Source organism: Apium graveolens, chromosome 4, assembly GCF_009905375.1.
Source record: "Apium graveolens cultivar Ventura chromosome 4, ASM990537v1, whole genome shotgun sequence".
Classification (NCBI taxonomy): domain Eukaryota; kingdom Viridiplantae; phylum Streptophyta; class Magnoliopsida; order Apiales; family Apiaceae; genus Apium; species Apium graveolens.
The window spans coordinates 102528375-102539616 of NC_133650.1; the positions used below are offsets into that span (position 1 = coordinate 102528375).

The 11242-nt window shown below is 32.8% G+C and overlaps 1 non-coding gene across 1 annotated transcript; it reads right to left on the bottom strand.

The window, feature by feature from the left end:
• Window positions 1–9839: 9839 nt before the first annotated feature.
• LOC141722959 (small nucleolar RNA R71) lies at window positions 9840–9946 on the bottom strand. The gene has a single exon (XR_012575957.1). It is a non-coding gene; the product is annotated as a small nucleolar RNA R71 (small nucleolar RNA).
• Window positions 9947–11242: the final 1296 nt, after the last annotated feature.

Here is an 11242-nt window from a genome sequence, read left to right on the forward strand (position 1 = left end):
TAATTTTTCAATACAACATATATGTTAGGAATATGTGTATTAGTTTGATGATAAGTTAAACAAAATACTTAAGTAGAAATCTGGTATTTGTAGCCTCAACGGATAAGACCATTCTGGCTATCCGTTGATGGAGTAGTTTTACTTAGAAATAAGTTTAGTATTGTAGCACATTTCAGTTTCTGTATTCAAGTTATAATTCTTAGATGTTGGGGGAAATTATAAGTCATGTTGACTACTTGGATATGCAAAAAGGAGGGCTAACTGTAAATATTTCATGTCTTGTAATTTTGTATAAGTGAAGTAGTATCAACTGATAAGTTAAAGGTCTTCAATGGATAAGAAACAAAGCTTCAACGGATGTCTCTAAAGCTTCAATGAATAACATCCATCAACGGATGAGTGCATCAATGGATAAAGCTTCAACTGCTAATGCATCAACAGATAAAGCCTTCAACGGATGAAACCTTCAACGGATGCTAAGTTCAATAGCAGTTGACAGTGACAATTCATAAGCTGACAGAGGCACATGGGTTGTCAGAGACAATTGGAATGTGGCAGCCTCTTGGAGGAATCAAGAAAATGCAGCATTTCCATTCTGGTGCAAAAAAGGAAGTATTCAAAGATTCACAGATTATCCTAGATTGCATTGGATAGAGAAATGAAGAAGAAACATGTGAAGAAACTTTTCAATTGTATTTTATATTTTTTGTCTTCACTTGTAAACTTGGTGATATATAAACCAAGTTGCAGCTAGTAACTAGAGTGTGAATTTTCTAGAGCTGTTTAGAAAAACATTGAGAGAAAATCATCTAGTTTGTACTAGGAAGCAGCTGTGATCAATTTCTTGAATCACAGATTTTCTGAAATAACACATCTCTGGTGGAACAACAAATCCACCAGGAAAAGTTTTTAAGTCTTTTGTGTTCTTTACATTTGTGTTTGAATAATATCTGTCTGCATTAGCTCAAAGCAATTCACACACACTTGTTCATCAAAACACACAGCCTTTGAAACTGCTCAAAACTTGAAAAAATTTTGAGATTTACATTCAATCCCCCTTCTGTAAATCTCATTGTTAGTTCCTTGGGAATAACAATATATTCACATGCAATATTCACATGCAATTTCAACATACAATGCACTTAAAGGAAAGAAATCTACATAAATTTAACAACATTCCAACTTGAATTCAAGGGTTTAGATATTTTCAAGAGGTTGGCACTGGGGATTAGAACCCTTATAAGTTACATTCTTCCAAATTTTAAAAAAATATATCTCCATTACGAACAAGAGCAATGAAAAAATTATATGAATAATAACCTTATGAGTGTTTGAACTAAACCTAGATAATAATAAACTAAACTTATATAATAATAAAAAAGTTGTAATTAAATTTTAAGTATTCATAATTCGCATAGACTTGATACTACTTTACATTCTTCAAAGTAATTATACTTTTTGTTAGACTTTAATAAAAATCAAGGTGGCAGGTGTTTTGATAGTAAACCACTATTTGATAGTAAATAGAAATGATCTTTCTATTAGAAATTAATTAAAATGTCCTAAATTTTTTGATATCTATGTTAACCACAAATCCAAAAAAATCTCAAGAAACTTATGCTTAATATAATAAAATTCGTTAGCAACTTTGATAATATTATGATAATATTATCAAGAAAATATAGTTGTTGTTAGGAGTTAATATTTCAATCAAAACCCGCATAAATTAAAAAAATGCTAATATTATAAAAATAATAATTTGTAAAAATCAGCATCCTCTCTTAAGAAAAGAAAATCATAGCAAATATAACTATAAAATTAAAAATTAAAAGAGAAAGAAAATAACAAAATTATGGGTTAGCATAATTGGGTGAAAAAACATGCATTAATCTATAAATTACTTTGATAGGTTTTATCGTTAGAATCGCTATTGTGATTTTACCGAGAAAATTATTTGATCATGATTGAAGCATTTTGTTAATTTCTCGTAATATCATTATTCTTCAAAATATTTGTTGGGAATTATTATTGTAAAATAAGTATTTTGAGTGTAGAAAGCAATTATATTTTGTCTCTTATTCTATCCGAAACAGCTATACTTTTTGTATCTCAGTTCGTCCAATTATTCGGGAAGATTTATAAAAAAAATTCAATAAAGGCTAGACACGTTGTTCGCGTCAAAAACCTTCGATTCTATTCGGATAATTTTTATCTTTCAGAATTATCCACCTTTGTTTAATTCTAGCACTAACCCATTGTTCGGGTCAGTGAATATGAATATATAGGTAAATTTTTGGTTAGGATATTCCTAGTGATCGGATCATTTGATCATATTGATCAAAGCTTATTCGTGATTTACTTTCGGTTTTGTTCATTTCAGTTACATCCACTATTCAGGAATATCCAAATATTTTATTTGAACTCAATCATTCTTATTATACGAGACAATTAAATTTATTGGCAATGAGGTGGTGTTCAACTACGTATTTTGTTGACTTCTGATTAGTCCATTGTTCGGGTTAATATGGTTTATTTGACAAGTGTTGACCGTGTGTCAGGCTTGATGAGTAAATTTTTCATAGTACACATTTTCAGTTCTACCTTTGAAAAATATTACTTGGGATTCTTATTTAAACTGGTCTACATGGCTCAAGTACGTTGACCATGGTTATAATGGTCCGGGAACGATGCTTGTGGCCATATGATTAAAATATGAATAATCGGATAGTGGAACCCATGGTAAAATATTAACCCATTTATTTATTTTGAATGCTAGCAAGTAATCAGATGTTAGGGAGACTTTCTTAAGGGCACCAATCACGTCTGGGCAAGTTCTGCAACAGAACGATACCTATGGCATGATAGTTGATAGTTGGGTTCGGCTTTATTTGTCAATCAAATTTATTTATGTTCGTAAAAAAAATTCAGCTTGTAACTACTAAATTAATTACAATTAATTGATGAATTTAATGGGACATCACAAATTAAAGGGGTGGAGAATTAGAAATGGTCCATTAATAATGGGTAAAACCAATAGAAAAGGTACATAAAAATCACTAGCTCATAAACTATTCGGAACCCCTTTTATCCCCTCCATTTTTTTGGTTTTTCTTAATTATAACCTATATATTGTTCATTTTGCTTGTCTAATTATCTTCGTTGATTGCACCATGGAATATCAGGGGGGATGACCAGTATTCTAAAACTATTTTTGTGTCAGTTAGATAACTGATATTGATTAATTATCTCTTTGAGATAAATGTGAATTTGTTACCGGTCGGATATCTTTAGTTTGAATTATGATATATATATCAGTTAATTATCTTATATTGTCACTAATTTAACTTTATTTCGATATGTGATGCATGTGGTTAAATAGATAACGTGTTGCACATTCAAGTGTCCACACTTGCTTTATAAATGTTTTTAGCGGTTAAATATAAAAAGTGATAAGAACGCCATGATAAAGCCAAAAGGAAAAGTAAAGGTCTATTACCACATGCTAGTATATAGATTCTATTCGTCAGAAGTATGCCACAAAGTTGACTAGCACCACTTATTGGAACTTAATATTATAAATGTACGTGTAGGTAACATGATGTGTAAGAAGGTTTGTACCGACGTGGGAAAGATCAAGATGAGATATCCTTGGATCTGTGGGGCGAGGCATGACGAGACTTTTGAAGACATTGTATTTATGGCATTTAAGTGTAGTAAAGGAATCTGATACACTGCATGGAGTGATGGCCTGAATCCCCAGAAGGGCGGGTTTGGCGGAGTTATACTTACACACATTATCTTTTATAATTTCTAGAAAGTAGAAAATATTACATGCTTTCAAAACTTGTCGAGGCCATTTGAACAAGGAAGACATGAACATTTCTAAAGATAAATTATGCACCAAACCTCAACAACCAAACTGATTTCAACCTTGGAAAAAATCTAATCCAAATAAAAAATGCTTGGAAAATCACTAGAAAAAAAATGAGTTTTTCTTATCAACGAAGAAAATATCTTAAATTTATAGAAAATATTGCACATCCAACGAGTCATCCGATAAGAATTCATATGCCAATATGGGGACGTGGATGTGGGAACCTTCCAGATAAGTTGCCAAGTCCGATGGAACTTACGTGCTATTTCAAAATAATGCTAATTGGCGGGAAATTTCCTACAATTCCCACCTAGGAAATGTTGATTCTCCGTAGGAAATGAAACAATCTATACTATGTTAGTGTAATTTCATAACACCCATTCCCTGCTCTCTATTTTTTAGCATTTGTTTGTTTTATGAGTATTCGATGATACATGGATAATTGGATTTAGTACAAGTGAAAGATTATTAGTATTTTGTGGCCTATAGATAATAGTTTTTTAATTATATTTTAGGAAAAATGTTCATTGTTAAGTATTATATTGTAATTCCTATAAATTTCTGAGTATGTAAGTTAACCATACGGTTTTATTCAAATTTATTAAATCATTTAGACCGATTATATAGACTTAAGATTTTTGAACTATTAAATTGGGAGGATGAGATTTTGATTTATTTCAGAAGTAAGCCGATTTTTAATTATATGTTTGCTTGTTAGTGAAAATACGGTACAAATAATCTTATTTTAGGGATTGTATGATTGTTATTTCGAATAACGGAAATTAATTTCAAGTTTAGTAAATATTGCTTCTTTTATTTGTATTGTATATTTAAAAATTTAATAAGGGTTATGCCTTTAATTTCCTTAAAGTATTTAGCAATTCTTATTTTTGGGAATAATTCAAATATTTTTATTTTATTATTATTATTATTATTGTTATTATTATTATTTTATGTGATTTTGTATCATTAATAATAATTTTTAATTAGTATTTTATTTTATTAGTATCTTCTAGGTGGTAATTTAATTTAATATTCACATTTTAAAAGAATTACTAAATAAGTTTAATAATTAATAAAGTGATGGTTATTAATACTGTAAGTGAGAATTTTATAATTGACATTGCTAGCTTGAGATACAAAGATAATACAATTTTTTTAATTTTGATGTGGAATGGTGTGAGTTAGTATTGGGTTGACCATATCAATTTTATTTGAACTTATGTCACAAAAGTATAAAAAAATAATTGATAACAATGGATGGTATGTTTTATATCTATTGGAAGATAAGATTATCTGGAATCCCTCTTTTAAATATTTGATGGTTGGTTTTGCTAGTAATGGTTAAAAGAAGTTAGAAGTTGGTTCAAGCTCTAAGCCGACAATGATTAACAGAGATGTGGTCAGATTAATTCAAGTGTTGTTTTCATAATATATGAATCTTGGAAAAGAGTTCAGGTACAAAGTTCCAATAATGTCATTACCTTTAAAATTACTATCATGGCTAGATAAAAAACAAGTCAACTAAATTATTATTCTAGATAAGAACTCGAGGTCAAGTTCTTTTGAAGTGGAGGCGTCTGATGTAGGAGGATTTTCGGAACATATCAAGGGTGTGATGAGTTTGAGAAGCGGAAATGTATGATAATGCTGAGGAGTGCATGATCACATTGTTGAGGATATCTGAAGGCATGCTCACGTCGCTGGATTGCATGAAAATGCCAAAACTGGAAAACACAACAGTAGTTTTTTGGTGGCAAGATGGAAGACATTGCATGCTCATGCTCTAATCTGCATGAACACACTGCTTATGTAATTTTTAATTTTAATTCTGATTTTTTTATTTCATTTTTCGTATAAGGATTTTATATCCATATATATTCAATATGATGATGAAACTTATGAAAATATTTTATTGAAATTAAACCCTAAAAGTTTTTCTCTTATCTTTCTTCTGAATTCAAGAAAACCCGTGTGAATTTAAGGTTTACGAGGTATTGAAGGATTTCTCGTGTATGAGTCGTTACAAGGATTAGTGCTCGCTTTTCTCAAGCTTCCGTGCTGCGTAATGTGTATGGATAATATTTTAATTGATAATTAGCCACATTTCTCAAAACAATTAAAAACTAAAAATCTTGATAAGTCGTTTGGTACTCTATTGAACCCAAATTTATGTATACATGTCATGATCCATTTAAAACATTCTTATATGATATTTTCTATAAAACTGAATATGTTAACTGATCATTAAACTTTGTTATTATAATCCAACCAAACTATTTTTATTTTCTGTAGATCAAAATTATTAATGTCAATTAGCTTATAAATGAAGAGCTTCAACTGATACTTTTGTTTTGGTTGCAAAATAGAAAAAAGAAAATAAATACTTAAATAAAATTGACTATATGATTGTTGTGAAAATCTCTACTCAGAAATGATTTAAAAAGTTTTTAATTAAGACCCTATTTATTTTTTTAGAAAGAATTCCTCCTTACCCATAAACTAGACACGAAATTATGTTTTTAAAAGTAAAAACATGATGTCGACTTGTGTTTTTCATGTTTTATTATAACTTGTGGAAAATAAGATCTCGTGTGTCGTCTTTAAGAATAAATAAAAAAATAAACAAATGTATCTCTTATCATAAATGGAACCCAATATTATGTTTTTATTAGTAAAAACATGATGTTAACTTTTATTTTTGAAGTTTTTAGCATGTATATACGAATCTCTCAGAGACCTACTGCTTCTTATGCTTGTTGCATGCTTCTTCTGCTTCTTTTGCTCTTCAAAACCCAAACCTAAACACAAAAATATATATATCAAAATTACATCTTTAATATTATACTCAAATTAATTATGATTTCCGAATGACCTCGGGTTCGGGATCAAATCGACTTACATAGTCGCGTGGATTTATATCGACGGTAATATTCAATGTACTCAATTGGAGGGTTGCGTATATGATAGACATGTTTAAAAGCATGTTAAACTTGATAGCAGCATGAGTTATCGTAATTTATGTGATTTTTTGTTTTTAAAAATGAAAATTAATAAGGATAATTATGATTTGAAGTTGTATTGTAGAAGTCAAAATCCTAATGATATGGAAATTTGATATTGTGCCTCTTGATGATGATGATGTTGAGTTGATGTTTGGATTTGTTCTTTCAAAAGGACCCCCTTTCTTCATGAAATTTATATGGAAAATTTTTTGAATTGCCAATTTGTTGAAAGTAGCTCTAGGATTGCCGAGAAGAGTACCAGTAGATGCTTCTGGGGGTATACAAGTAGTAGTAGTAGTAGTATATATTTTTTTCGGGGGGGGGGGAACAAGTAGTAGTCGAGGTGTGGATATTAATGATGTTATTGATGATTGGTAAATACACACCTAATAGTTCTTCTTTTGATGGGTCAATTTTGGGGATGAGATATGATGTGTCAACCCCTATTTTAGCGACTGGGATTTTTATGATGTATTTATATGAATAAAGTATTATTCTTGTGCTGTTACGTGGATATATATATGAATAAAATTAAAGGATAAATGATTATGTGGTTTATGTATAATTTCTGTGAAATAGTAATAAGGAACGGGCAAAGTCTCGTTCCAGTTTGATGAGTCAGCTAAGGGCTTAAGCTGTGATTGTCGAGCCGTCAAGTAGAACAGGACCCTTTATTTAAAAGAGAATTTTGTGCTAAAGTGTATCGATATGAATTGTGGTGCCCAGTGTTAAGTAAATATATGTTATTTGTGAGTACGTGTATAAATTGTAAATTCATGAGCTTTCAATGTTTAAAAAGGGTTTATTTGATTTAAATAATGATTTAATGGTCCTTATATTTTTTTTATTAAATAATTGAAATATGAACAAGGTGTGAGATTTGCTTTACTATCTCTAAAATAGTCCAAGGGACTTTTTAAAAATGATAGTTGAATTTATTTAGATTTCTGATATTTTAAAATTATTTTATGGAGTTTATTTCTACTATTTGGGATTTATTTGTAAAATATGATAAGTGGATTTTATATCCACTTGGAATTCTTTATTACAAGCTTAAATTGGTATTTTGGACTCAAGTTGTTGGTATTTTGATGTATTTTTGTGTTATTGCATTTCAGGTATCAGTTAAATGAAGAAAAGAGCTTTTAAAGGAAATATGATAAAAAAGTGATCATATTTGGAATCCAAGACCATTGTCAAGTTGTAGAGAATCTCGTTAGCTTCGCGTTGGCAGTTGAATCGCCTAATTATGACGATTAGAACTCAAGTTATGGCCAAAACAAGATTCATGAGAAATTTTTCCAGACAAGCTCCAGGCGCCCGCCCGGGATGTGGGGCGGCCACCCGGGAGCTGAGGCGCCCGCCCGGAGAGCTGAGGCGGCCTCCCGAGGCGCGGCTGGTCGCTGATTTCGCTGAAAAAGCCTTTTTTGAGTGGAATTTGACAATTTTAAGGGTCCAGGTCCACTAAGGGCGTATATATACTTAAAAAAAGGTTTTCATCATCCGGGAAGATTGGGATACCAAGGAGAAGACCTAGAAGCACAGAACAACTCCAAAAAAGATCTTATTTTCAACTTGTGATTCTTTGAATTAGTTGTAACTTTGGATACTCGTTTTCTTTCTTGTTGAACCTAGATCTCGTTTATTCATATTTTAATTATTATTCAGTTTATTAAGACCTTATTTATACCATGCTTTCATTGGAACCCATGGTAACGATGACTTTGATTATGAACTAATCGTTATCGTGGGATTCTAGCGGATTTACTTATGGATTTCAATAGTTAATTTGTTTCGATATCTTGTGTGTGGTGATTGTATGATATCCTAGTATTGGTTGTGCTTATTCGTCTTATGTGGGTAGCTAACATATAAGATAGCGTGTTAATCTATATTGAAGCGACAGTGAATATAGAGGTTTACAACTTGCCATGCTAGCATAGGTTCATGTATGTGTATGCATGATTCGTAGATAACTCTAACCGTTTTACTTGCCCTATGTAATCATTATGGATAACTTGTGCTTAAACCGTTATGTTGTCAAATTCTATAGACATATAGGGTCTCAATATAATTGGTGCATATTCAGCTTCTATCTCTTTTGTGGATGTCTGGTAGAATGGTACTCGTGCAATGAAAGTTGGCGTTTATCAGTTTCGTGTTATCTTATTAGTGTCATCACCATTACATGCTAAGGTTAAGAATAATAAGGCTATTGAATGAAGTAGTAATAAAGTTAGAATCCCATGGTTGTCATATATAGTACTTCAACCTCAATTCTCTTAGTTAATGTTATTTAGTATAATCTCTTAGTTTAATAAAAACCCAATTTGTTATTTATCTTAGCATTAGGCGATAACCATACATTGTTGCATAGGTGCATAAATTGAACTTAACCTAAACCAGTCTCTGTGGGAACGAATCTGATTTATATCTTATACTACTTGTGAACGCGTATACTTGTGTGAATATTAGCGCGTGTTTTCGCCCTAACAAGTTTTTGGCGCCGCTGCCGGGGACTCGGTGTTAATTTTTAGTTTATGTGCTTGTCATCAGCGGTCGTTAAAGTTCACTGACTCGGATTCTTTTACTTTCACGATTTATTTGTTTGTGTTTCAAGTACTCATTACAATGGGAGATCCAGCAGCACGAACGAAAGCCTTGATGGATTTTTCTCAACCCAAGATCAATGACATTCAATCTAGCATTGTCAGGCCAGCTATCACAGCTAATACCTTTGAGATCAAGCCTGGCATAATTTAATGGGTGCAGAATTCAATCCAGTTTGGGGGTTCTTCAACGGTGTTTCTGAAGATGCTGTGAAGCTGAGACTGTTCCCATTCTCTCTGAGGGACAAGGCTAAGAGCTGGTTACACTCACTACCAGCTGGTTCGATTACTTCTTGGGAAGATCTTGCTCAGAAGTTTCTTACTAAATTCTTCCCTATGGCGAAGACAACTGCATTCAGAAACGCTATTACTCAATTTGCGCAGCAAATAGGAGAATCTTTGTATGAAGCTTGGGAGCGCTACAAGAAGATGCTTAGGAAGTGTCCTCATCATGGAATGCCTGATTGGATGATCATCACTTGTTTTTACAATGGGTTGGGAGCACAGTCCAGACCCATACTCGATGCAGCATCAGGCGGAGCATTATGGGCAAAGAGGTATAAGGAAGCTTATGATCTAATTGAACTAATGGCTGCTAATGAATATCAGTATCCAACCCAGAGATGTCCACAGGGCAAGGTAGTAGGAGTTCTTGAAGTGGATACAGTTACGACTATCACTATCCAACTAAAGGCGTTGTCTATGAAGATCGATTCTCTGACTAACTTGGGTGTTAATCAGATAACCAGTGTTTGTGAGCTATGTGCAGGTTCGTATATGACGGAGCAATGCGCTATATCTAGTGACTTAGCTCAGTTTGTGAGCAACTTTCAGAGATTGCAGTAACCAGTTCCAGACACTTATCATCCTGACAACTGGAATCATCCTAACTTCAGCTGGAGCAACAATCATAATACGATGCAACAGCCGTTCCAGCAGTTTGGAAGTAAGCTATTCAACCCTCCTGGTTTTCAGCAACAAATTACACCAAAATAACAAACTCATGGTGCATGTCTATCTTCGAATGAAAAATCTGAATTGGAGGAGTTGCGGCTTATGTGCAAAAATCGGGCTCTTATATGCCAAAGCCAGGTTATTTCTATCAAGACTCTGGAGAACCAAATAGGGCAAATTGCTAATGCCTTATTGAATAGACCACCAGGAACGCTTCCTAGTGATACAGAAACAAATCCAGGAAAGAGGGAAGTTGAAGAACAGGTGAACGCCATCACCTTAAGGACTGGAAAGGTTGCAAACCCCCAAATTCAGCAAGACGAAGAGCCTGAAAAATCTCAAGTTTCAGAAAATGCAGTTGTGGTTGAAGAAGAAGTGCTGAAGGAAGCAAATGTGGAACCAAGGAAGACTACTGTGGAACACACTACTCATGAGGGTAATACAGGGGAGAAACAGATCTATACACCACCTCCTTTTCCTAAGAGGCTGCAGAAGAAAAAGCCGGATAAGCAGTTTGAGAAGTTTTTGGAGGTGTTCAAGAAACTTCATATCAACATACCTTTCGCTGAAGCTCTTGAACAGATGCCTAGCTATGCGAGGTTTATGAAAGGTATTCTCTCTCGGAAAGTGAAGCTCGATGACTTAGAGACCGTTGCTCTAACGGAGGAATGCAGTGTTGTGCTGCAACAAAAGTTGCTTCTGAAGCTTAAAGATCCCGATACTTCACTATTCCTTGCACCATTGGAAACTTGTCGTTCGACAAGTGTTTATGTGATTTAGGAGCTAGCATCAATCTAATG